The sequence below is a fragment of the Stomoxys calcitrans genome, chromosome 5, assembly GCF_963082655.1.
Source record: "Stomoxys calcitrans chromosome 5, idStoCalc2.1, whole genome shotgun sequence".
In the NCBI taxonomy this organism is placed as follows: Eukaryota; Metazoa; Arthropoda; class Insecta; order Diptera; family Muscidae; genus Stomoxys; species Stomoxys calcitrans.
In genome coordinates, this window is record NC_081556.1 from 161,808,350 (window position 1) to 161,833,654 (window position 25,305).

Sequence of the window (25,305 nt, forward strand, 5' to 3'; positions counted from 1 at the left end):
TACTTTCATTCGACTGACAAAAAATAGTTGATTTCTTTATGTTTTTTGTCGGAAGGAAAAACATTAAACCAAAAAATTACATGTGCTATTTTGAAAAGTACAAATCTAAATAAGACATATACAAATCTACATAAGACACCTACATACCGTGTAATAGAGCCTTGAGTGCAATATGAATGGGACGATACAACTCTGAAATATATTAAATCAGCTGGACTATTGACGTTTTCTTCCTACATTTACCTAGAGTCTAATCATATGTATTTCATGAAAGCCGAACACAAAATTTTTAAAACCCGAAGTGAGTGGAGTTATCTGTCACTAAAAAACAAAAACTTGAAAATCTTAAAAGTTTGCGTGCGTTTGCACCAAAATATATATATTTTTCTGAAAATTTGTTCTGTTTAGATTTAATTCATTTATAATTTACCACTTTGTGGAGTGCGTGAATCGAACATAGCTGTCGGGCGATACGACGACACAATAGAGAACTTTTTCTATGTGCTGAAAAATATGTGTGTGTACCTGACCAAAAGAAACAATCAATATACAGAATTGCTATTGCTCCCAATTCCTATTGAAAATTTGCCCGAGAAGACTAGAAGTCTTAATAAACGGTTCTTAGATGCACTCATCAATTAGTGATTTTGTTTCCATTTTATTTTCTTATTGTTTTTAATTGCTTTGGTTTTGTGCTTCGGTAGTGGGTGGTGTATGTGCTGATGAGGAGGTGAAGTGCTTTGGTGGTGTTATTACGTGTGCAAGAGATTTTTCTATTATTTTTATATCCGAATAAAAAATACTTAAATGTGTATGTATGTATGTGATTGATAACCTCCAAATTAAGCGTCGGGTTAACAGTTAACCGTTATTAATTGCACAAACACAGGTGGCTGGCTGTAACACAACTAAATCAAGTCCGAAATACAATTGTGCGATACAAGGAACAAGCGAACTTAACCTTACAGTTTCCAGTGCTTCAGTTTTAAGATCGACGTGAAATGATTGAGGAATGTTAATTTAAATCCATTTGTTCTGTGTGGAAATGTGGGCCACACAATACCACACCACAATATATTTCTAGCCACTAAAATCGTCATCATTATCTAACTTTTACCAATAGATAATGGAGCCAACACACATCATTCGTCTCTTCTGCTTTTCTCCCTTTCTCTCCTAAAAAATAGATAAATAATACTAAATAAACAAACTATAATAATCAAATCGTTGATCGATGGTGCACTACAGCAAAAAACAAAACCTATATTCTTTGTAGAAAGTGATAGTGGTGCGGTGCGAGGTGATGGTGTTTCGTTGGAATTTTCCCAATACCTGCTCTGCATAATTAAAGTTGCTCTTCTGGGAGGCAAAACAAGAAAATAAAGGATTCAACAAATTTACCAAACAGCACATTCCTCCTGTAAACACAATTGATTGGACTTAATTGAATAATAAACAAATCACTTTAATAATCAAGACTGCACTCCGCTGCTGTTGGTCGCTGCGATCATAGGAGTCTACGATTCGGAAAATTCGTCTAGAAATTGTATCAATAGGTAAGTTGCGTTTTCTTCTTTCTTAAGTTAAGTGTAATAGGGTCAGTAGTAAATGGCTTATGATAGTTATTTAGTTATGCTGAGACTTTGGAGATACCACTGGCCTCTAAACTTTAGTGTGATTCTTAAAAGCAACTCACTAAGATTAAAACAAAACAAAATTAAAATATAGCTTCAATTCTAATAATTAATTACGAAATCAGAAAGGTTGGAGGCCAAAGAAAATATAAATTATTTTACTGTATTTTACTAGTTTTAAAATACAGGTTTTATTTTATTAACTCACATACTTGACACAAATAACAAAACCAAAAATTCTAAAGCTCTAAAGCCCTGAGCTGAAAATAGATACCCAAAGCCATAGATATATTTCCCAATTGGAGATCGGTTTATATAAAAGCTATATTAAACTAAGATTCGTATTACGAAAGGAGGTATAAATGTAAACTATCAAATTTCAGGGAAATCGGTTAAAAAATAAGCAATTTATGAGTCCAAGAATTTCAATATGGTCCGATGTAGATAATTTTCGGTGCGAATGTAGAGGGTATCATACCCTCTCTCTTTAAATTGCGTGATCGATCTATGTGATAGCTTTATAAAAATATGATACAATATAGACAATTTTCGAAAAAAGGAGATGTAATTACACACATTTTCCGAAATTTCGAACAAATTGTGTAAAATATATTTCTTTTCTGTTACGCAACGAAATCAAATTATCATTCCTATGGCCAAAGGTTTCTCGATATCGGATAACACCTATCGAAAAAGATTACTCCGTTATTTGGCAACACCTACATAACGGTAATCCTTTTTTAGTAGTTTGGCTCTGTTGATAATTTCACCTCAATAAATTACTTATATATATACGTATCCATTTGCATACATTCAAATACGTTTAAATTTTTTTCCTTCCTTCTCATTCTATTTCTTATATCTAGTTGGGAACTGTAATATTTTGTCATATTACAAACTTTTTTCATTTTGTTAAGTTACTTTATAAACTTTTTTATTAAGAATTTTTTCAAATAATAATGTTAATACTTTTTGATTGTATTCAAATATAATGAGCAGTCAATTTTTACGCGATCTTAGTCTTTAAGTCATTATTAAATATAATATATTTTGTATATTGAACATAAGGAGTAGTTCATGTAATTTGTTTAAATTTGCCACTGCGTGGTATCAAGCTGCATTATCTGGATAAAAAATAAATGAAAATGCAAAAAAAATCGGTGATCGGTTACAAAGGGGTTGTATAAAGATGTAGTTCGAAAATGGGCCTCAATATCAAGCTGAACACTGGAAAAAAATAATCTGTACAAAGTTTCCGTTTTCTTTTGATTGTCCTTTCCATTAAAAATTATTTACGATTCAAAATATTAAATTTTTTTACGCTTTCTTAACTTATGAAGTTGGTACATTCCATAATGTTTTTCTTAAAAACAGCCACATTCGCCTCTAATTTCGAAATATTCCTACCGCAAAATCGCCAGAAAAATCGGACGAAGCCATAATTTATAAGTTTTTTTTTTTTTAATATGGGAAAGACATGATAAACATTAAAAAGGATGTACATGCCCTGCTTCAACGCCTAAGGGTAAACGTAATATTCTTCGATTCGCCTCTAATTTGTACCATTCTACTGTTTGACTTATTTTTATGATCCCTCGCATCATTTCCCTCGAAATCCATGGTTTTGTTCTGCACTCTTAACAAATGCACAGAAACAACGAGGAATGACATCATTTTGAGTTAACCCCGGCCATTGTGTTTCAGTAAATAACTTGGTATTTATATGTTGGAAAAACTTACCAAATTTGAGGTCTGCCTACCAACTTACCAAGAGAATACTACTAACTACTGCTAAATTTCCCATTAACGTTCCACGCTGATCTCCAAGAGAATAAAAAATTACCAATTTTGGTAGCAAGCAACACGGCTTGCAGCACTCGAGGGTACAGAGAATCACCACCGATAATTATGATGGCCATCAGGTCCATCAATTTTGAATTTTAATTTTACAAATCTTCTTGCACTTTACTTTGCTACAAAACGCCAACATATTGCTCCAATATTTGTTGCATATGTTGTCTAGAAACAGATGGATCCAATTCGTGTTATATTTGTTTGCAACACATGTTTCCATTAGCTGCTAGTTGCCGATTATGGCCTTTGACGCTGCTATAATTGCCAGAATATTGAAGAAAAAACTACTATATTGCGATGTGGATTTATTGCAGCTGTAATTTCCACTATTCTTTTACTGGCTGATCCCATTTCAATAATAATTGTGCGAGCCACACCCGAAAGTTTGTCTCCACGTGACATTTAAAACCATTTCTAATTTTACTAAAAATTAAGTTTATACGTACCAATTGCAATATATATCGCAGTAATCACCGAAATAGTTGGAACTTTTGGCTCTTTCTCCTAAAACGTTAATTTTTACCAATGCACACATAAGCATTATCTATGCAAATTTTAAACTTTCACAGAAATTACGAATAACGGTGCTTTGTATGCATTTGAAAAAGAGAATTGGTGATGGAATAATATCTGGAAAATCTTTCAAAATTTGCTCCCTTTTTTTTTAATTTGTTTGTTTGAATCCAAGGAATCCATATCGTACTAAGAACTTCAGATGTTATTCGCAACAATTAGTCCGTATGCGGCAGAAACTTTTGCATAACCCCAAGAGGGTTGTCAAGTTTGTAGATACTAAATGGAGGACACAGAAGTTTGAAACTTGGGAGCAAGCAATCGTCGGATGACTCTGAAATTGCAAATTTGTTTGCCGACTTTTTCCAGTCTTCGTATAGCCAGGGCATTTTTCATAGCTATTATGATTTTAATTTGTATCATGACTCAAACAAGATGTCATATAAATGTTTAAGACAAATTATGGGCTTGAGCACCCACTTCATAAAAAAACCCAAAAGAAGAAATTAAAATTTCCTTTTGGGTTTTTGATTTTTTTTTTAAATGGTTTTTTTATGTATGGCCTTTTATTGGGAACAAAGATGAAAACATAAAAAACGTACAACTTCTCTTGTATGCTTTTACTAAAAGAAATCAAAAATTCAACTTTGTCCTTAAACTGCTGAAGAACTTTAAATCAGCTTAAATCTGGAGAAAAGCTTGAGTTAATATCTGACGAATAGCCAGGACACATGGATACTAATTTAATGTGCCCATGTTCAATGACCCTCATATTTTTCAGTTTACCATATCTGCGCCGTGCCATTCTGTTAGGTTAGTTTGAAAAGAGGGTGCGAATATTAATCCGCCCCATGTCACTAAACACATACATCTAAGCCAGTAATCGGCTTGTTGTACACTCTAAATACTAAAAAGTAACATCATACAAAATCTGTTATTGTTTTCCATACCACGCCCCTAAGTTGGTTCATGTGTGGTATTGTGTCCCCACCCAAGTGCCGATGTCTATTAGCCGCGAAGTAGGCAATGGCATAGGAAATGTTCCAACGTCTCATTATCTTTCCCACATGCTCCACACATGCTATCACTTGCCGCACCGATTTTGCAATGGTGAGTTCGTAGTCCTATGTGTCTTGTTATGATACCAAAAGCTATACTGATCCTTCTTACACTCCCCGATGGCCAGTTTACTGTTCCTAAAGATGTTCACACTCAACGTTCTCGTCCGGATCTCTGCTTGCAGGATCGTATTATGGTCAGTCAGTCCTGGGGTTTTCAATGTAGACCCCCACGCCAACTCTGTCTTTTCGCTTTGATCTATCTGTATAGCAAGATCTCCCAGATGCCAATACCAGAGTTCCGTCAATCCAAGACTGTACCTCTGGCAGCTGTGTATCGCACTCGACCACAAGCGTCATCTCAGGTATCCGATCGGAAACCTCTTCTAATCCATCCGGGTTTCCTATCGTTGCCTCGATTATACCACGATGGTATGACCTGCTCCTATTCTCTATCCATTCTCCCATCTCCTTTAAGTCTCATGGCCGTAGTGGTTCCCTCACACTTAATCTGTATGTCAATGGGTTGGATATTGGATCTAGAATAGTCTCCAGTGCCCTAGAGACAGTTGAACTGCAAGGGATCCCAATTATTTCATAAACGATTTGGTACCATTTGCATGGCTCAACCTCATTCCTCAGGAGATTGGAACCCTGTGCAACAATTCAGGGAACACTGTCATAACTGTTTAGTGCGTAATTTTGTATGAATAGTGAGTGCTGCTCTTCAGCATTCAAGGTGTACATATGAACCCTCTTTTTTTGCGACACACGAAACGAAAGACTTGAACAAAAAACATCGAAAGCATATCAATGACCTTAAGCCATGAAATTACACAATGCAAAATAACAACAAAAACAAAAAATAAAAACAGCGCCAGGCCTTTGTCCGTGCTTAGTATCTGTACCCTTGGGTTGGACAAAATTCATTGTCGCTCGACGTATGCCAAATTATTCAATACTTTTTTGAAACGGTTCGAGCTACATAAGTTACAGCAGAAAAATGACAACATACCGGCTATGGGGAAACATTCTAAAAATTTGCGTAGAGAGGTAGAAACATGGGTCAGAGGTGAAAACGACCTAAAGAACGTGGAAGATCTTTGAATATTTTGCATGTGAAAATATAATGTATAGCAATAATATTGGTTTGTATGCTACTTCTTTGTTGGAGGCTTTCAAATTGAATGCTTTTTAGCAACAATTTAATGAGGTCAAATTCTGTGTATTCACATTTGGGTTTCGTTAGAATTAGCTTGAGACGACTAACAAACACGCCGAAAGATGTGTAAACGAGTACCCACGTTTGCACACATACACATGCATGCATGTATTCAGTATTTATCTCTTCCACTTAAAAATTAGTGCAACCTGATAAGGCACTTGGTGTTTAAGTGAACGAATTCCAAGGTATAGCGTCGCGTAGTGTTGGCTGGCTGGCTGTAGGAGCTCTCAAATAGCGTTGGCTTTATTTCGCAGAGTTTGTGACGTCTGTTAGCAAATAAAACGAGAAAACTGGATATATCGAAACAAAAGTTATAAAGGTTTTATTTTATTTATTTTTTGTTGAGGCTTTAAGCGACTGTTTTGGCAATTGGTGGCGGTTAAATTAAGTTTTTGAACACAAGTTCAATCATTTAATGGACGAAGAAATCCCGGTAATATGAGAAAAACTTTTTTTTGATAAAAATTTAAAATATTTCTTTTGCGAACAATTTGTGCAATCTTTGTTGTTCCTAACATTTTTCCTCAAGCCATTTCTGGGTTTGGGTCCCCGCAAAACTGACTGCAGGAGACCTTGGCTGACATTCGACTATCAGTTAAAATAGGGAAGATCCACTGCGAACAATTAATACCACACTATGTTACAGCAAGGAGGTCGCGTGTAGGGAGATATTTTTAATATCTTGCCAGAGGAGGTTACACGAAATGATTATGTGAACAAAAATGCCATACTATTCGACAAACAAACAATCCCAGCCGGTTGTACGTACCGGATTGACCCGAAGACGCTTAATCGGCAATGGTTGCCGCCTCAGTATACAATACACTGCTACAACAACAACAGCCTTTGGATGTATGACTTAATGTTTACATTTTAACATGGCAATACGAGGGTTGCTTTTTATATTTCGGGATTGGACAACCCTTGTGTTGCAATTTGCCAACAGACAGCTCTATCGTAAAGCTTGACATTTTTGAGGTTATACGTACTTAGAACGTTTTGACATACGAGCGCTATTTGTGTTGTTTACAGTAATTTGAAAGATTAAATTAAAGAATTAAATCGTGAACATTTTCGTGCGATAATTTTTTTCAACTTTCGACGTGGATTAACTCAACTACAGTACATCGATGAACTTAATTCAATTTTCGGCGATAAAGCTCCATCAAGGACTTGGCACCGAATGACTTATTTTTATTCCCGTACGTAAAAAATAAAATGAGAGGTCAAATTTTTTCGAGAATGCATGTTTTGGAGATACCTTAATCAGAGTGGCAAAAGTGCTTCGACAATTGGTTCAAACGCATGCAAAAGTGTATAGATCTTAATAGGGAATATTATGATGAAAAACAATAAAGCGATTTTCGATGATTAATATAAAATTGAATGTATGTTTATTTGTTTGATTGTTCCATATAGACTCAAAACCGGCTAAACCTATTACCTTGACATTTTCACAGATTGTGTAGGTTGGTCTGGAAGGAAACATCGGCTATATAATTTTTTGATATCGGAAGGGACCCTCCCCCTTACCCCAAAAGTACTACCCATAAATAAAAGTGAACCGATGGGCACAATATGGGACTCAAATGAAAGGTATTCAGGAGTAGAGTACGAACTGGGGGACTGCCCCAACCCCAAAACCCCCTAAAATAGGTTTTTTGGACGATCATGACAATATGGGACTCAAATAAAAGGAAATGGAAAGGAAGGAGAAATAGTCTTTATAATTTGTTGATTTCGGAAGGGGCGCACCCCCGTCACCCAAAAACACCCAAAATCAAAAGTGGACCGATCGGGACAATATGGGTGACAATATGAGGCTCAAATGAAATGACAATATGAGGCTCAAATGAAAGGTATTTGAGAGTAGAAAACGAATTTGATATCCAATTTTGGAGCCAATTGTTTAGGGGGTGCTTTAGGGCGTCACCCCCTAAACTGGACTTAATAACCGACTATGGAAAATTCGAGCTCAAATCAACGGTATTTGGGGGTAAAGAACGAATTTGATATCTATTTTTAGGGCAAAGTACTGGTGGCCGCCCAGCTCCAAAAACACCCTCCAAACGGTTTATATTTACCGTCCATGGCAATGTGGTCCTCAAATTAAAGAGATTTGGGAGTGTTGCACGAATTTGATATCAATATTTGAGTCGAAATGTCTGCTCCCCTTTTATTTTAGTTTTCCTTGCTTATATTTACCTTGCACCCTTGCATTTTGAAACTAAATTAAAATTATTGAACAACTTTGAAATAATTGAACAATCTTTTCTACATGGTTTTTCAAAATAATCACATAAATGAACACGTAGCGTAAGAAATAAAAACGTCCGATAAAATGGCCACTGTGCACTAATAGGCTGAGAAAAAGTTTCATAAAATTTTATTTTTGGAAAAATTTTATTTATTCTATTGCCACATTGGGTAGGCAGGAGAATTTCGACCAAAATCCGTACATATTTTAAGAGTCATGGAGGAAAGCTTTGAGCAAAATGTTGGTTCTCGGTTGATAAAAGCGCGTGCAAAGCCCTAATTGTGAAAATCGGGAGACACATATTTGTGGAAGCATTGTCTAAATCTGAGCCGATTTCTATGAAACATATCAGTGATCAGGGGGAAACGTTTGTTTCTAATTTCGTTAGAATCGGTTATCAAATAGCCAAAATATTGCATTATTAGTTGAAATCGGACGAAAATATATATGGGAACTATATTTAAATCCAAACCGATTACGTTAAATGTCCGTATAAATAATTTAATGTTTGAAGATTATTTCATGCAAATGCTGACCGTAACTGCGCATCAAATGGCCCAACCGCTTAGTCCAATTTTGGCGTACTCTTCCAACATTTCGGCCGGTATCTCACGAATAAATGCTTCAATGTTGTCTTTCAATGCATCAATCGAAGCGGGATGGGCTTTAACATAGCCATATAAAAAATGGTCAGAAGGCCTTAAATCGCACGATCTAGGCGGTTAATTGACCGGCCCCGAACGTGAAATGAAATGTTCACCGAACTCGCTTCTCAATAAGTCTATTGTTACGCGTGCTGTGTGGCATGTGGCACAGTTTTGTTGAAACCACATGTTATGCAAGTCAAGCTCTTGCATTTTGGGAAAAAAAAGTTGGATATAATCTCTTTATAGCGCTCACCATTCACAGTTACGTTACGATTCGCATCCAAGATGATTAAGTACAGTCCAATAATGGCAACGGCCCATAAACCGTACCAAACTGTGACTTTTTCTGGATGCATTGGAACTTTCTTAACAGAGCACGCATTTTGATAATAAAATGCATTAATTTGCAAGCGTTATTCGTTTGTAAGACGATTCATGGTTAAATTATAGACCAAACTGTAGATGTTTGACAGTGAAACAAAACACGAAACATTCGTGAGCTGTTTAAACCAGTGTTGCCAAAAAGATAACTGTTTAAAAAATCACCCTTAATATGGGAGCTTTATCTAAATCTGAAGCGATTTCTATCAAATTCATTAGTAATGTCGAGAGTCATAAGAGGAACCTTCGCGCAAAATTTCCTTAGAATCGGTTGACAAATGAATTTACATCGGAAAAACATACATATATGTATCTCCCACATATCTAAATCCAAATCTGACCCGATTTCTTCCAATTTAAAAAGGCTTCGCCTCTAGGTCAAAAAAGATGCCTGTACTAGGTTTCAATAAGACGGTATGAAAATTTCGAACTGTACTCTGTACATAAATTAACATGGAAAGGAGAACAGACAGACGGACCTATAGACAGACAGACGAACACTCAAAATGTTGGGGTCCGTTTTCTTTTTCAGTTTACTGCCCACTGTCATGGAAGCTTTGCTCCTGGAAGATTATTGTCAAATGCATGTCGGAAATGCTGCTAGAAAAAGTCTTAATTTTTGCATCGTATTGTTACTAGCAATGGAATATTGACACGCTAAGATAACCCCAAGCGCAAAAAGTCATATGTAAAGCCCAGTCCACTACCAAATCAGAAGGGTGTTTTGTATTCTATATAATATAAATTTCTGGCCTAATCATTAAAAAGGCAAATTTTTATTATTAAAAACGATTTATTGTTTTTCAAAGAATCCTCCATATGTAAATTTGCCCATAAACGTTCCGTAAAGGAACGGGCAAACTTCTCACACGGAATTTAGCCCCCACAAAAGAAACAAATTACAACTTGCGGAAACCCACAAAACATATGCAGCAACCTCAGCCAAAAATTCCTCCAATAAAAAAAGTAAGACGGATCATGGGCAATAAAAACACAAGAAAAGTCGGATATATTTGCAGAGCATTTTCGAAAAATTTTTACACCGTTACAAAGTACTACTGATGAAGAGTTACGCAGGATCGGGGAATAGATAAACCAGCCAAATTAAAGGATTTACAACAGCTAGTCAAATGAGACCTAAGCGCCAAGAAAGCTCCAGGTTACGATGTAATATCAGGGAAAATAACGAGGAAAAAATACCGAAAAAGGAGCTCATGGCTTGATTTCACATTATTAATGCTTGTTTTCGGTTGAGATATGTCCACAGTCCTGGAAAATGGCAAAATAATAGTTATCTATAAACCTGGAAACCCCGAACATGACTTTAAATCATACCGACCAATTTCTTTATTACCTATCATGTCCAAAATAAACTAGTATGCTCTGCTGCATTTCCTGATACTGGGTTATGCGTTCGACAAAGTTTGGCACGAGGGATTACTGTTCAAACTGTATAAGGTCGATCCAAGGGAGTTTTATGACATATTGGAAATTACTAGATGAGTATGCCGGAATACGTGTTTTGAACAAAGGACCTTACACTGTAACTTCATGCCCATAAAATCAAGAGCATCTGACAGCTCAATATCTATACCGTCGACAGATATTGTATTTTAAGGCCGTATTTAGAAGACCTTCAAGAAATTTGAGTTTGGGCGAGCGGCGACTACGACTTAATTCATTAAACAATTTTTTCACAGTGCTATAGGATAGTGCTTAATCGCGCCATACAAAGATGAAAGTTCATCAATGCACTCTTGTCGTGATAATCCACGTCGAAAGTTGTGAAAAATGTTCACGAGTTAATTTCATTTTTTTGACAAACTACTTTTTAAGTCATTGTGTAATGATGGTCGCAAGTTCAAAAAGTTCCGAGTACGATTATGCTAGAAAATGTCAAACTTTTCAATGGAAATGTCATAATGTATCTGGCATCACGTAGTGTTGCCTAGGCCGGAAACTTTATAGCAGCCCTCGTTTTTTGATATTGCATCTGAATATAGTCACTTAATAACTAAACCTGATATATGTATTTGTATTATTACTCTTGATCTATGGACAAAACCTATAAATGACTTTTCGATATAATATACAATTTTACATTTATTTGATATAATGAACAATTTTAAATTTAATTTAAAAGCTATTCAAACTTTGTTTCCTAACTTTTACCAATTTATACCATATTTTTTGATTATGCCACATAGTCAAGCTCCTGTATGTGAGGAAGCTCGTTCTGGTCTAAAGGACCGATCGCCGCGGGTTCAAAGAGGCCATTGGTTATTTAAAGGCGCCAACAACTCGCCTTGTCTTCGGAATCCATGTTGATGCTCGGCGAATGGAAATTCTCCTACGAGGCTCGGGAGGAGTAATGCCTCAAGCGTCTTTGCTACTGGTGAGAGAAGGGAGATCGCCCTGTACGACTCCCGCAATCTCGGGTCCTTTGCACGCTTCAGTAGCGGGATCACTCTGCCTATTTTCGAGACATTGGGAACTATAAGAGTGTTCCAAGACAGGTTGAGGATAGTAGTAAGGTACTCAACTCGAACTGAATGCAGATTCTTCAGCATCAATGTAGAGGTTTCTTCGGGGCCTAACGTTTTGGACGATTTGGCGCCAAGGATGATATTCGTAACTTCGCCCACGGTAAATTGTGATGAATGTCCATCGGCTCGGAGACCACGGGTGCGGCGAATGGCTCTCCTCCTTGCCCTGCCACTCTCGGAATGCACAATAAATTGACGGTTGAAAAACCCGCATTTTCCACATTGTGCGACGGAGGTCGACTATATGCCGCCCCATCTGCCCACTATTTTCACAGCGTGTCTTGCACTTGCATATACTCCGAAAGCCTGTCAGGAGGCAATGGTGGTATTTATACCCAAGCCGGGCAAGTCCAGTTATGCGACCAATGGCATATAGACCTAAAAGACTTACATCTTTTCTACTCAAAACCATGGAACGTATTGTGGATAACATGATAGAGTGTAGGACAGCCAGCGAACTGCTCAACTAAAAACAGCACAACAGAAGAATCTTTCGATGCCAGACATAAACATTGGTGGTATGCATTGACGTCGAGAACGATCGAGACATTTATCCAATCCTTAGACCAGTACCGGGTGAACCGGTACCGGTACAGTCCTCAGAGACTGGATAAACCATATGCTAAGGAACAGAAGAATAAATTTTGGGTCCCATGACGCAAATATAAGGGAGAAAGTGGCACAGAGCACGCCACATTGGGCATTTTATAGCCAATCCTATGGGTGGCCATAAATAACCTATAACGGATGTCGATTAAGGATGGATTTGAATCCGTCTACTACGCAGACGATGTTGTAATACTTCTAAGGGGTAAGGATCCGAACCAGCTATGCTGAAGGATCGTAAGAGTCTTGCAGATGGCATAAGACTGCGTTAGAGCAAGGGGTCTCAATGTTAACTCAGGGAAGACTGGAATCTGCCTTTTCACGAGGAAGACGATGGTGGGCCAATTTGATGCACCACGCTTTGACTACGAACGCACATTTAACACTGTGGAACAGCGAAACGGTCAATAGGACGACAAAAATCCTATGGGAAAATGCAGATTGTGAGAAGACGAGGCTATTTATGAAAGGAAGTAAGCAGGAGGTCAGTATAACTTTTGCTATCATAACAGGACACATAGGACTACGAGCTCACTTATGTAAAATTGGTGTAACAAGTGGTAGCACCTGGGAAAGATGATGAGACGTTGGAGCATTTTTCAGTGGCTATTACACCTGTTTAGCCCAGTTGCTTTAGTCCATTGTCAGTCAATTTAAGGTTACTTTGTATATCCTACTGTCTTTTGTTTTGAGTATTTAAGTCACATATTGTTGTTTGAGTCTCACACACGTATCGCAGTGCAACATATTTTACAAGCGCTCGCTTTAGTGTGAACATTTTGGAGGCAATTAACGCCTACGAAAACATTTAGAGGTCAGCACCTCCCAAGACCAACTTTCATCTCCTCTCTCTGTGTACCCATGTATTTTGTGCTCTTCTTAAGTATTTGCGGTAGAAGTAAAAAATGCTCTTTAAAATCAAGTCAAACGTCAACTTCAATGTTTTGTCACGAAATAAAGTGATTTGGAGCACACAAGTCGTGTTGATGAAACTTTGCTTGGCAACACCGATCATGCCCTGTCGATTATGTTCACACACGGTTTATCGTCTCAGCTCATTAGATAAACTGCAAAAGTTAATAAATATCAAAAACAACCAGCGTGGTAAATAAACAAATATTACACCAAACAATTCCCATTTCTATTTCAAGCTGAACAAATTTTCTTCTAGAATGCCATTCGAGGTAATTGCTTGCTCGGCAATCATTTTTTTTGTTTGTTTGTTGAAATAAAGAAATTACATCTTTACAACAAAGCTTCATAATATATGGCAGACATGGCTGTGCACACATTAGTGCCATATTGAAATGCAAACACAATTGTGCAATAAACCTGTCTTATGTATGTGCTGCTAAGTCCCTGCAAACATTTTCTATCGCAAAAAGATCGATTCTCGGTGATGATCAATTTGCTAGCAGATGAGCTCGGAATCATCGGCATAAAGTAAGATTTTACTCCAAACGATTCACCCGAAGAGTCATTGAATGATGCGCTAGTGCGATTTCCCCATTATTTGTCTCTGAGGGTTAGAGGTAATTCGCTTAAAGTTGTATATAACAATTCGCCTTTATTATTCACTGAAGGCTCCCGAAGAAGCATCCTAAACGAAGTCGTTATCCACGAGAAATGCTGTTTTACACATTTCTCGTGATAAATTAATCAGATTCAATATTATGTTAACAATTTAATATTAAATTTATTTGTATGTAATGTACTAATTTTGAGATGCGGTGTGGTTATTGAAAACAAAAACTGTACTGAATTTTAACAGAAATATTGGGTTGCCCAAAAAGTAATTGCGGATTTTTCATATAGTCGGCGTTGACAAATTTTTCACAGCTTGTGACTTTGTAATTGCATTCTTTCTTCTGTCAGTTATCAGCTGTTACTTTTAGCTTGCTTTAGAAAAAAAGTGTAAAAAAAGTATGTATATTTGATTAAAGTTCATTCTAAGTTTTATTAAAAATACATTTACTTTCTTTTAAAAAGTCCGCAATTACTTTTTGGGCAACCCAATAATATTTTCACCATAGACTTTTGGCGCATTGGTATGGATAATATGGATATGTAGCTGAAGAATAGAGTCAATTTTTTAATTTTCTGTGCACCATTTCTGAGAGAGATTTAACTAGAAATAAAAAAGGAAAAAAATGCAAAAGTGAATTTTATAAATTTAAACGATATAGCTCTAAAAACTGTAACAACGGAACACTTTAGGATACTTGGTTTGTCCTCTCCATATGAAGACCATTGCCAAATCGTCACAATATTCTTTTATCCCAAATAGAGGTTGGATAGTCTTATGGGAATACGTGTCTGCAAGATAAATAAATAAAAAAAAGACAAAATGTGTTGGGCATACTAACAAATGAGATTCATAAACTTTCCAATTCTGATACCATTTCAGTCTTTTTTAAATCACTTTATTATTTTTTTAACTATTAACACTCACTTTGCTTGTTTATGATGCCCACTTCACTGCCAAAACTGAAATAACGATTTGGAATTTTTCTGGCTATAACAGGAATTATTTACATTTACGTTGGGGTATACACCAAATATTTTTAAAAATTGATGGCATTCATATCGAAAGACTAACTGAATTAAAAAATTTCAAATAAAAAATGTAGACAATATGTTTAACTAATGGCGTGTACCCGTAGTGAGAGATTAACTAATGAATCGGCAAAATGACTATTTACTACCCGTGTCGAAAGATTATCAAATTAATCATCAGGACAATCGTTTCGATAGTTTTACGTTTTTTTTTTTATTGTTTTACAGACAAAAATGTAAAAAAATCGTAAAACTTCTGCCGCAGAAGATTTTTTTTTTAACAATCATCCCAAAAATGCTTGAATGGGTATTGTTAGCAATCATCACGTGATTGTGTGGTTGCGAGTAAGTGTGTACAAATTCTTGAAAATGTGGTGTAATACAATTTGAATTATTTTCATATGTATGTACATACACAGAAAAAAAAAATAAAATGATAATATCAACCACAGTTTTGGGAAAAAATTGCATATTTATTTAGAAAAATTATTAAACTTTTTTTTAATTTCCGATTAATTTTTGCATTAATCCAATTAAAAAAATGATTGAAATTTTGAAATTTCGTTGCATTTTTGGAAAATCCTCCGGAGGTGTGTTGTTTCTAAGGAGTGATCATGGACCCAAACATAAGCCTCAAATTCGTGTTCCAGTAGTTTTTAATATGTGAACCATGTTGTATCGAAATCGAGGATGCGCCGTAATAGCCCGCTTTTCCCAAAAATTTTAATATAACATTTGCATATTTTCAATTAAATTTTTAACTCATGGACGACTGCGACTTAAACCTAACTTAACCTAATTGAAACAAGAGCAAGAATTTGATAGACTTTTCTGGTGCAGAGAGTCTGGAAGCCCGTCCACCTCTATATTGCCATGTTCGGTAAGTATGTCCTGTTTGCGAGTATGACGGGCACCGTGGCATTTGGCTCCAGAAGAGGATACCGTTTCGTGTCCAATTACCTTTCCTATAAACCCCATATTTCCACGGTCACAAATTTATTCGGGGTGTCTTTTGAGGTGGACGGCTTTTAAGGTAAGGAGGAGTATCTGCCCCTCCGATATTAACAAATTATATAGCCTGTCGCTTCTTCCAGACCAACCCACACAATCTGTGAATATTTCGCACGTTCGTTAGTAGCTTAGATCGCCATATAGATATTTGGACACAAATTTCAATTTCATATTCGTAATCTACTCTCAAATACCTTTCATTTGAACCGCATATAGTCATGGTCGTCTAATATTACCATTTTGGAGACTAGTTTAGGGGGTTGGGGCGCCCCCCATTTCTATTTATATTGATATGATCGTCCAAAATGGCAAATCTTTCTACAGACGCATAAAAAATTAAAAGAGCAAAAAAGTGGCTATGCAGGGCTGTACGTTAAAAAAGACGCAGGGAAAAAAATTTTCGCTATGAACATTCCATTAAGGAACAGGGGCAAACTTCTCACATATCAATAAGTGCTGTCCTAATCAATTTTAAGCTCAACGATAAGAATCAATTGATAAAAGTAGCTTTTATTTTTAATTGTAATTTATTAATTTAGATTTACTTGTAAAAATGTTGGAATCAATTATTTTTTATTGGCAAAGGTTAAATTTTCAATCACATTTTTAAATGAAAGCAATTAAACAAATGATTTAATTAATTAACTTTTTAATTGCATATATTTTCATTTCCAATTAAATTCTTAAATGAAAAAATGTTCGTGAATTTTTCTCTGCGTACTGAGGGATCACTTTTTATCGGATTTCGCTGAATGTTGTCCTTCAACCATCCGGGCCTCCCAATTTTACACCCTGCGCCATAGAATGGGGGAATACTAATTTCGCTATTCCGTTTTGCGCTTAAAATTTGCATAAATACTTACTTTTAGTGTAGGTTGCTTGGGATTCTACATGGGCTATATCGGTCCATGTTTTGATATAGCTGGCACACAAACCGATCTTGGATCTTGGATAGAGGCCGCTATTATTATCCCATTTGGATGTCATTTTGCATGAGATGTCTTGGTTTCTAACAACCGTTCCGAAATTTGTATCTAGAGTTTTGATGTGACTGCCAGCAATTGGGCCAAGTACGGTTCCAATTGGTCTGTAACCTGATATAGCTGCCATAAAAACCGGTCATTAGATTTAACTTCTCAAGTCTCTAGAAGTAGTAATTATCACCCGATTTGGCTGAAAAGTTGTTCGAAGTTTTGCTATTACTTCCAACAGCCGTGAAATATGGCTTAAATCGGTCCATAACCAAACTTATCGGTTAGGTTAGAGATATTCTATAGTCTCTCCGTTTCTTCGACGTCGTCACATCTTCGGCAAAATTCGTTACTGACAATCTTCAGTCTTTCAGCATGTTTTCCGATCAGACAGCGACCTGTCAAGACGGACACAATGACTGAGACGTCTGTTCTAGCCAACGACAGCAAAAGGGTAGACCTCTTCAAGTCTAGATTAGGTCACATAATCTTGGAATGCTCGCAACCCACTTTTTAAGACCATCTACCATTCGTTGCCTTTCGGGCTTGGTCGTGAAGGCTCAGGCATGGTGTAATTCACACTGCCTGAAACATCGGGCATTGTATTAAGGATAACACAGTATCCGTAAGAGAAAGCTCCTTTTGCCTCACAGAAGTGGTCGCAGCAATTTGTCTAGTCCAGATGCATTAAGTGTAGCATTAAATTCGAATAATCAAACAAATCCGTGGGATTACACAATTCAAATACGAACTGTTGGCCAACTGGCTGAAACAAAAACTGTTGCAGCAACAGATCCAAAAAAGTGAACACTACAACACAGGCAAACAACCTTAATGTGGCTTTATGGGCCAAGGTGGTTTGGCTCCCAATGACTAATGCAAAGTTGGCTATCAATGCGACACGAACACACAACAGCAGTATCAGTCGCAACGGCAGCAGCAAAAATCTGAGCAATTGCCAAACGTAAAGGGTGATTTTTTAAGAGCTGCTTTCAGAAGAATGCATGAAATCTTTATTTGAATCAATAGTACAGCCCATATAATTTAATGTTTGAAGATTATTTCATGCAAATGTTGACCGTGACTGCGCCTCAAATGGTACATTCGCGTATTCCAATGCTGGCTAATCTTTACTCCAAAACCGACAATTCTACTTATTTACGTACCCATTGAGCCAAAAATGAGCTTCGTCCATAAAATGGAAGAAGCGCACGATGGACTTTCTTAACAGAGCACGCATTTTGATAATAAAATTCAATAATTTGCAAGCGTTGCTCGCTTGTAAGACGATTCATGGTTAAATTAGAGACCAAACTGAAGAGATGTTTAAACCAGTGTTGCCAAAAATATAATAGCTAAAAAAATCACCCTTTAAAACCACGTATGTTGCTACAGGTTGCACCAATAGAATTTGTTGGTTGTTCATGTAAGCAAGACAACAAATATTTTGTTACAAATTACACATATACGCACGCGTTTATCTTGTCTACTTTTTTTTGCTTTCAAATTCATGAACTTGCAGCTTAATTCGAAGCCGTTCAGTTTGCCGTTCAGCAACGCCAGGCAACAGCGTTGTTGTCAAAGGGCTACGTTTATTTGATACACAAATTGCAATCAAAGGAAACCCAAAATATGTTCAGAAGACGAGACACAATCGATTTTTTCTTTGAATCCTTTTATGGATCGTATAAAAGCCCGATATCTAAAAATTTGCATATGCTATATATGCGCCATACTCGAGCATCAGTTATTCGTAAAATAATAGAATTTAATTATTTTCTTGAGGTGTAAAGATTAATAGTTGCCGTGTTTTATCTTATCCTTATCCAGTGCTAGTCAGATGTTGTTTTGGATACATTTGCAGTGCAAAGTTATACTGGATAGCTATCGATATCATGTGAGAACAGATAATAATAGAGTGCACTCGCGATAATAATAGAGTGAACACCCCAAACTATAAACGATTTTTTTCTTCCCATCTATACTCCAAAATATGAACTCGGTCCAGAAGCTTTAAAATGTGAACAGCTTATTTCTTGCAATTTAAACAGATTTTATCTTCCATATTAGTTTTGTAAAATATAAATTCAAAGTAAAAAGTTATTATATAGGCATACAAAACAAGCTAACTTTACAAGAATTACCAGAAATTTTAGAGCATTTAGTAAGAGGCGCAATTAGCGAATAAATTTGAGGTAAAGAAAAAATCTACAATATGTACGCAGAATAAACAGTGTTGACAAGACATACGTTTATTGTACCTGGAAATAGTAAAACTTTGCGGCCTTACGAGTACCCAAAATGTTTTTGTTTTAATGAGATACAAAAATATTCCTGTTAGCAGACTTCTGTTAAAAGAAAAGGCGAAACATCTTCATAATGATATTAGATCTTATCATTTTTTTATTGCATTTATTGTAAAAATGCAAAATTATTATTGTAAAAATTTTGTAAATTCAGAAGTTTATTTTTAAGATTTTTTTTTAAATAAAAAATAGTAGTATTTAATTCCTGATTTATTTTTAAGAAAACTTTTATGAATTGTTATTTTGTAGTGTTTTAGTCATGTATGGTCTAACGATTTGACTAATAAATGAGCAAATTAAATTAAATTAAAAAAAATAGTTTTATGCCAGCGATGGATGGTTTAAAAAAGTGACACACGGCGTTCGCTTGCTTAAAATATTCGGAGAAAAACTCTCTTCGCCACCCCAGACGGTGGATCCTTTCAATATGAAGCGGAATACTAAAATTGAAGATCAATGATCAGCTCTATAACACTGACGTATCCGGATTGTTTTGGAAATTGTTACCACAAAAGACATACGAGTCTTCAAAGCGGCGAGTTACCTTCTTGTGTTGTGCAAACTTTAGCTTCTTGTAGTTGGAAGGGCAAAAAGGCCAAGCTGTTTTCTGAATTTTAATTGTCCTGTTCATTGTACGTATTCTAAGCCAGCATGGATGACCGGTGCCATCTTAAATGGTTGGTTTCATCGTTAATTTGTAAAAGGCAAAATTTAAGAGAGCGATGATTTAACCAAAGAAACAGCAAAAAAAAATCCGAATTTTTTTTTATTAATGCTTGTTTTATAAATACAATAAACAATTAATAACAAATTTAACATAAGAAACTCTCATTCTTTTGGAAAAAACCTTAGTAAAGGAAAATTAGGTGTCATTTGAAAATATGATCTTTCAAAAGTGAACTAACTGGCTTGGTTTTCATTAGTTCATATTTAGCGAGTGGACTGTAATCGTGATTTGACCTGAAGGCACAACTATCACATATGGGCTGTGTCAGTAGTAATAAATGTGGTATTTGGGAGGATAAACATCAGTGTCAGTAGTAATAAATGTGGTATTTGGGAGGATAAACATCAGTCTTTAAAAATTACGAATTGATAAACTCTTTAGAGTAGAAACACGTTTTTTTTTCGATTGCTTCAATACGAATTGTTCTCTATAGCGAAAATATACATTTTTTCAGTCTTTTTCACCTTTTTTGACCTATCTAAGGGGTGATTTTTTAGCTATAATTTTTTTGGCAACACTGGTTTAAACACTTCACGCACGTTTCGGGTTTTGTTTCATTACTGCCAAGCATCTGCAGTTTGGTCTATAATTTAACCATGAATCGCCTAACAAACGAACAACACTTGCAAATTATTGCATTTTATTATCAAAATGCGTGCTCTCTTAAGAAAGTTCATCGAACGCTTCATTGTGTTCAGCGACTAAGCTCATTTTTGGCTCAAAGGGTACATAAATGAACAGAATTGTCGATTTATGAGTGAAGGTCAGTCAGAAGTATTGCAAGAGCTACCAATGCATCCAGAAACAGTTTGGTGCGGTTTATGGTCATTGGACCGTACTTCTATCGTGAGATGATATCCGAAGTTTTTTTTGCCCAAATTGCAAGAGCTTGACTAGAATGACATGTGGTTTCAACAAGACGGTGCCACATGCCACACAGCACGCGTGTGGTGAACATTTCACGTTCGATACCGGTAAATTGGCCGTCTAGATCGTGCGATTTAACGCCTTTAGACTATGTTAAAACTCGTGGCTCTACAGACAAGCCCGCTTTATTGACGCATTGGAAGACAACATTGAAATATTTATTCGTGAGATACCTGCCGACATTTTGGATATAGTATGCCAACATTGGACTAAGCAGATGAACCATTTAAGGCACAGTCACGGTCTACATTTGCATGAAATTATCTTCAAACATTAAATTATATGGACCGTTCTATCAAATCAAATAAAGATTTCATGCATTTTTTTGAATTGTATGTTTTTTTTTGAAAAACTTTCCTATGGCTCTTAATAAATAAATTCTCACATAAAGTAATGTCTTTATAAGGAAGATTGTCCCATAGATAGAAAAAATGTAAAAGGCTGATTTTGCACTTTAATTAAGAATTTGTATCAGTCATAAACCATATGGTTTCTAAGAGCATTTTATTTTGGGTTTCTGATATGGATCTATTATCCTATACAAAGTAAAATTACAAACGTGTTTGTAATATTATATTCTAATTTTTTGTAAAAAAATGTAAAACTTTTTCCAATAATTTATCAAATAATGATAGCAAGGCAATTGGTCTAAAGCTTTCAATACTACATATGCCTTTACTTTTCGGAATTGAAATAAAAACCTTTGGTAAAACAATATCTCCACATACTTTCAACATACTCGTGTTTGTGAAACAAATTCCAAAATCTCTTCATCGTTCGTTGCACATAAATGAAATGAGTGTCGAACAGGGGTTAATGTGTCAAACAAATTAAAGTCATCTCCAGAAAAATGTCGAATTTGACTTTTTAATACCTTTGGTACATTCACAAAAAAGTCATTAAACAATACGCACATCTTATTATTTGTAACATAATCACCGTTATCATCAACCGTATTTCTGAATTCTTTGCTCTGCCTAGATGTTCATTTGAAAATTTCCAACATTTCTTTGGATTTGCCTGAAGTTAAAAGATTATTTTTTAATTTTTTTTTTCGATTCTGTCCCACTGTGCGTCGTTAAAACATCGTAGTTATTTCACTCTTATTCTATTCGCGATATACCGAGTCCCTGTTGTTCAGAGCCCACATGGTAGCGCAGTCTCTAACCATCCGTATAGAAGTCTAAGTGCATTCTAACACCAGGTATACTGTGGACCCAATTGGCTGTATCACGTAAGAACGTGGATTTTTATAGGTCTGATTCCCCAATTTTTGCCCTCTTGCAGGTGTATAAGACAAGAGTAGCCTTTCTGACCCTTTCCGATGTGACCACTTTTACAACACAATTTTTCCAGATTGTATATGTCGTAGCCGAATTTTCGACTGTCCGAAATTCAAGTTTGTATTATATCAGTATTATGTAAAGAATCGAGGTTATTGTTTTTGTAATTGACGAAGCCTCCAAGTAACATGATAGTCTTGACGTGGCACCGAATGAATTTTATTCCCGAACGTAAAAAATAAAATGAGAGTTCAACTTTTTTCGACACCTGAAGAAGAATAGCATAAATAAATATATACTTTAAAATTACGCACCACAGGATGCGGAACAACTGGAGGATTTGTGGGAAGACAAAAGAAAAAACAACAAAAAAAAAATGAAATTAAAAATGCCAAAGTCTTTAAACTCTATTTCCCTTCAATTCATTCATTGAGTAATAAATATTAGAATTAATTTTATCTGTTTTTGCGCTATTTCTTATTTTGGTTGTTCCATTTCTATCGTTGAATTTCTTTGTCCAGCTACAACAAATTGGCTTTGATTTTCTACTTTTTATAATAGAAAGCAAAATAAATAAATTTTCAAAAAGTTAAGACAAAAGTGGTGCGCTTAAATGCATTGGGTAGGCTACGGAGATCGCGATTTCGATCCTCTAACCCCCAGAAAAGATTAAATGCTTCCACCTACTCACTAATTAGGTAGCTGTGTAATGGTAGAAGCATGCCTCTTTCTTTATAGGCAACAGAGAATAATGGATAATGAGGATAATTGCTGTGCTATTCGAGCTATATCAGGTCATGGATCGATTCTGGCTATACATGGTTTTAATGTTAGGGATAATAGTAGAAGTCATTTTGCAAAATTTCAACCAAACCGGATTGAAATTGCGCCATATAGAGGCTCAAGAAGTAAAATCGGGAGATCGCTTTATATGGGAGCTATATCAGGTTATGGATCGATGTAGACCATATTTGGCATAGTTGTTGCGCCTCCTAGAGGCTTAAGAAGTCAAGATCCGAGATCGGTTTATATGACAGCTATATCCGGTGATTAACCGTTTTGGACCATACTTAGCACAGTTGTTGGAAGTCATAACAAAACACTTCATAGAAAATTTTAGCCACATCGACTCATGAAGTCTATATCCCAGATCGGCTTCTATGGCAGCTATATCAAAACATAGACCTATATGGCCCATGCACCTAACCGACCTACACTAACAGGAAGTATTTGTGAAAAAATTTCAAGCGCCTAGTTTTATTCCTTCGAAAGTTAGAGCCTGCTGAACTAAGCTGAATTACAAGCTATGAAAGAGAATGGTAGTCACTCACTCTCCGAGTGAGTATGAAGTTCACTAGGTAGTATATAACTATTCGCATGGCCTTACGTTTTGTAAGTGAGAGAAAATGTGGCCAGTTTAAAAAAAGTACATTTGGCGAAAAAAATCGCTAAAATACGTAAAAAAGCAGAAAAGTAGTCTTCACCAATCGGAGCAGTTCGCACAATGTAAAAAAAAAAAAAAACAAATAAAAGCGAATGTCTAAAACGCGCGCTTTTCTTTAGAGGAAAGGAAAAACAATGAATTTTTCAGTGGCGGAGATTTTTTTTTTTTTAAAGGAAATTTCTGGAATTTATTTGCGAGACCATTAATGCTTTCGGAAACTTTTTAGAACTGTTCAATACATTTTTCACATATTTCTTTTTGGGTCAAGGATGAACGGTATTTTGTTTTCTCCCATAAACTCCCATCAATATGTGTTTTTTAAATTTCATTAAACTATGTTACGATTTTCTTTTTTCTCTGTTAGGGTATTGTTGACCTGGTTTAAAATTCTTGTAATTTTGTTGTATTGTATCGGCTATAGGTCCATTAAAACACAAATATTTAAGGTTTTTTTCTTTTATTTTTCTCCAATATTTCGGTAGACTCCGTCTACCATTTTCAAGGCTAGTTGTATTTAAATAAAAAAACAGAAAAACACAAATTTTAGTAAAAACGAATCACACAATAAAAACAGAAAAACAATAATTTTTAAGAAACTTTAATTCCTATTACATTTAATGAGTTGTTACACGAACTATTGTCTGTTGGCAACTAACTGTTCTCTTCTGCTGTGCTTGTTGACTGTGTGGCGGTATACCTTCGCGCAGCTTTCTATATCTTTCTTGAAATTCATTCTCTCGTCAGGCGGTAAGTCGATGATATGCAACATCTCGAGAGTGAATCTTCGTCTGTAATTGTTCTCTTGAGCTAAGATGTCCACATCGTTGAGGTTTGGCTTATGACCAGTCAATGCACAGTGGGCTGCTAGTGCAGTTTTCTGCTCGATTGGTCTATTATTGGCTTTTTGGTCAGATTTATGTGCAGATAACCTAGTTTTCAATTTCGTCATGGTAGTGCCAATATATGCCATCGGGCATATATTGGACTTGTCGCCGTTACATCTAATTTTATATACCACGTTTGATTTCTCCTCATTTTTAATTTTACATTTTGTCTTGCTGAATAATTCATTCACAGTTTTGCCTGTTTTTAATGCGAGATGGTATTTGTCCTTGTCGTATAGATTTGATTTGCCAAATCTTTCGGAGAATCCTTGTATGTATGTTAGCGATTTATAAATTTTTCCTTTTGTAGGCTGCTCTCCGTCTATGATTTTTCCAAGACGTTCCTTGGCCTTGCCTAATAGTGAATTAATTGTCCAATTAGGGAAGTCGTTGGCTCTAAGAATTGCCTTTATTTTCCTCTCATTGTCAGGATGAAAGTCTGGATCACTAATGCTAAATACTCTTCTTATAAAAT

The 25,305-nt window shown here is 35.8% G+C and overlaps 1 protein-coding gene across 2 annotated transcripts in view; it reads left to right on the top strand.

Moving 5' to 3' along the window:
• Nucleotides 1-550: 550 nt before the first annotated feature.
• The window catches only part of LOC106086141 (cAMP-dependent protein kinase type II regulatory subunit), a 73,077-nt gene continuing 48,322 nt past the window's right edge, over nucleotides 551-25,305 (top strand). The window contains exon 1 of one of the 2 annotated variants that reach the window (XM_013250682.2): nucleotides 551-1,556. The gene's annotated coding sequence lies outside the window, so the exon portion shown is untranslated. The remainder of the gene's footprint in view (nucleotides 1,557-25,305) is intronic. The other variant, XM_013250681.2, reaches the window with a different exon arrangement.